Below are 4,079 nucleotides of genomic sequence, written 5' to 3' on the forward strand. Positions count from 1 at the left end.
CCAGTGCAGCCATTGAGGAGTGACCCAGCAGAAAGAAGAGAACTCTCTCCCTGAAACTGTGTGTATGTGCGTTTGTGGCTGTAAGTGTCTCTTTAAAACATGGATGGTCAATAAGCAAATAATTTTTTTAAAAAACTGTACATATGAAATTGGCATCTTTTATAAAATTTTCTAATCACCAATATTAAAATATTTTTCCTTGTAATATCATTAAACTTTTCTCTTTTGATCTATGAATCTCAAATAATGCTCTAGCTTCAAATACTCAGAAAGAATAATTACTTTCCTTTAAAAGAGTAGGAACATGGTCATGTCTGTGCTGCTGCCACCAAGGAGGAAAGGAGAGAACCTCAGGGGAGTCACCCTGGCCCCTTCCACCCAACCCTGCAGGACCTTCAAGCCTGGCTGCTCTGAGAATCACTCTCAGCAGATGGGGCCCAGGAGGAGCAGCTGGGGCAGCCCAGTCTCACACTTCTGCTTTCCTGGGGGGTTTTTGTTAGGGCTTCTAACACTGTGGTATCATCATTACTATAATTTTTATAGCCTGCACAGTAGTAAGTGGCAGCATCGTCACACTGTGCACCGCTGATGGTGAGAGTGAACTGTGTCCCAAATCCACTGCCTTTGAACCGCGATGGGACCCCAGTTTCCAGATTGGATGCCCTGTAGATCAGGAGCTTGGGAGGCTGACCTGGTTTCTACTGAAACCAGGATAAGTAGTTACTATAAACACTCTGACTGGACTGGCAACTGATGGTGACTGTGCTTCCCACAGCTGCAGACACGGGGGATGGAGTCTGGGTCATCACAAGGGCACATCTGGCACCTGAGAAGGGAAAAAGAAACACAGAGACCACACTCATCCTCACGTTCTAAGAGACAGGCAGAGACAGGCAGCCCTGGCCACACTGCCCGAGGCCGTTCCTGCTGCTGGCCTTCCTTACCTGGGAGCCAGAGCAGCAGGAGCCCCAGCAGCTGAGTGGGGGCCCTCGTGTCCATGCTGGGTCCTGCCTGGCACTGCCTCCTGCATGGGGTGGGGGCAGCCTGCTGTTAAATGCCCAGAGAGGTGGGCGATACTCTGGGGACATGCAAATGAGCGTGGGCAGGGCAGGGCTGTGCCCAGCTGAAGGGCCCAGGGCAGCTCAGAACTCAGCCCAGGGGCTGTGTCTCCAGCTGTCCCAGCTCAGACCATTGCTGCACAAGTTTACCTATAGTGTGTACGCTTCTACCAGGAGATGTCACTTCCGAAAGTCACACAGGGACATTTCCAAAACATTGAATTTACGGGCTAAGACATACTAGAAGCAAGTATTATCCACAGTAAAGACACCCCTGCTAAAACTGGGCTCCATTTTTTTATCTCCATCTGTCAGGGCACTGATATTGCCTCTGACCTGTGTGTTGGCTGACTTCATACTAAAGGGATAGGAGAATATTTAAAAGCTTTTGTCAGGGACAATTTGTCTATCCGACCATCATCGAGAGTACAATGAGTTTATTTTTCAGGTAACACAATGTGGAGTTGCCCGATACATTCCCTCTGCCTCTGCCTCTGCCTCTGCCATGCCTAGGTGGAGACAGAAGAAGGCACACGTGCACCTGCACACCCACATCCTCATTGTCCTGAGCACTGGCCCTGCTCCATGGGAGGCACATCACACAGCACAGTTTGAACATCATTGGTTTGTTTCTCATCTGCCCGGGCCACTAAAATGAAAGATCTATGACATAAAGGGCTCTGTTCAATTCGTTCCGATTTTTCCATGCCTAAGAGACTGTGATACTATTCCTTGCATGCCTTTATATACCAACAATGAAGCTCTTCTTGGTGCAAATCCATGAGAATGTTCTATTTGATTTTGCAAGCTCACACGATTCCACATGTGACCCTCAGGGGGAGCCAGCGCACCTCAGGTCTGGTAGTGACAGAGGGCTTGGGAGGATTCAGACTCACAGCCTTGTCTAGACTCTTGAGGGACAGTGGTTTTCTGCTACTCCGTGTTGGATTCCTCATAGAGTGGAGGGCTGACCTAGTGTTTATAGAGTACATTGACAATATTTCAGTGTGTGGCCGGCGTTGTGGGTAGCTAATGAAGACACCACCCTCAAATCCAGCATCACATCTGGGTGCCAGATCGAGACCTGGCTACTCCACGTCTGATCCAGCTCTCTGCTATGGCCTGGGAAAGCAGTGGAAGATGACCCAAGTCCTTGGGCCCCTGTACTTGTGTGCGAGACCCAGGAGAAACTCCTGGCTCCTGGCTTTGCATGGGGTAGTTACCCAAGTTGTAGCCATCTAGGGAGTGAACCAGCAGATGGACGACCTCTCTCTGCCTCTGCCTCTCTGTAACTTTTACCTTTCAAATGAATAAATATTTTAAAAATGGACAAAAAATGGATACTTTGCTTTCGTTAAAGTAAGTTAAATTCATGTATCTTGGTATGATAAAACCATGGAAGAGCTAACAGTTCTATATGCATTTCCATGTTTCACTGGGGCTTATTCTAGACTTAGAGGTAAGTGCACGAAGCGTTAGGAATACCCGCAGGCTGCTTCTCTGGAGCTATCACCTAGAGAAGAGCTCAAGGAGTGGTGACCCCAGTCAGAGTCTGGAGCTGCCTCCACATTCAACATCTCAGGAGTCTTCAAGGAAGTCCTTATACTATTTTTTTTGTCTGAGACTTATGTTTTAAAGGTGGGTTTCACAGTCATGTTAAAAAGAGGTCATATGCAATACACAACTAGAAAACAAACAGCCTACAAAACACAAATCCAACAGGGTATATGTCGTGAGAACTCCATACAATATGTTTGCAGATGCATTTTCTCTATATCAGTTCCTAAAATGTGCTGGGAGAGGTTTTGGTCAATAGGTATGCTCTTAAATTATGATATAATTGTGCTGATAAGATAACCTAGAGGAGGCCAATACTGTGGTGTAGCGGGAAAGCCGCCAACTGCAGTGCCGGCATCCAAAATGGGCACCAGTTCAACATGGCTGCTCCACTTCCCATCCAGCTGTCTGCTATGGCCTGGGAAAGCAGTAGAAGACGGCCCAAGTCCTTGGGCCTCTGTACTGCTATAGGAGATCTGAAAGAAGCTCCTTGTTCCTGGCTTCGGATCAGCACAATCCAGCCGTTGTGGCCTACTTGGGAGTAAACCAGCAGATGGAAGACCTCTCTCTCTCTCTCTCTCTCTCTCTCTCTCTCTCTCTTTCTCTCTGTCTCTCCTTCTCTTTGTGTGTGTAACTCTGATTTTCAAGTAAAACAAATAATAAACAAAAGAAAAAAGTATATATGGTGTCAAAATTTCTTGCAGTAAAACAATCTGATCTCCTAATTCTTTTCCGTATACTCTCTGAAGTAGTCCCGGAGGTTTCATTAAATTTCTAAATTATCTGCTCACAACCTCTTGGCTTCTATGACAAGTCATCTAGGTTTACACATTGTAGCTGATTTGTAAGAGTGTAGTGAGAGGCCAGCACTGTGCACACTAGGTTAATCCTCCACCTGCAGTGCGGCATCCCATATGGGCACCGATTCGCGTCCCAGCTCTTCTTCTTCCATTGTAGACATGAACTGGCACCCACATGGGATACCTCCACTGCAGGTGATGGCTTTACCGGGCTAGGGCACAGCACCGGCCTCACCCTATCAGGTCTAATTCTGTCTCAGGGAGACATAGAGGAGATGGTAAGAGTGTAACATGGGACACAAAACTTCTCCAACACAAAAGCCATCCACAGCCTACTGCATGCTCACTAGGACTGTCATCTAAGGAGCTGGGCAGGGTGGCTGATTAAGGACTGTGATGGGGAGATGATGTGGAAGGACCTGGGGGAGCGATACAATCCCAATGGTCCTGAAGTCGGGAGGAGGGCCAGGGTCCAGGGGCTGTGACAGGGCAGTAGGCTATGGAGTGATGGGGGGAGGGGCCACAGAGCAGGAAATGTAGCCATCCTGACACTGGAGAAACCAGGAACAGAATCCCATGCACGGGATAAAGAGGAAGAGGTAGGTGTGAGTCAAGGAGTCACCAGAGGTCTGAGGAACATCAGGAAAACAACTTCCTCTCTCCT

This window comes from Oryctolagus cuniculus, chromosome 2, assembly GCF_051225735.1.
Source record: "Oryctolagus cuniculus isolate XC-2025 breed Fujian yellow rabbit chromosome 2, ASM5122573v1, whole genome shotgun sequence".
NCBI lineage: Eukaryota > Metazoa > Chordata > Mammalia > Lagomorpha > Leporidae > Oryctolagus > Oryctolagus cuniculus.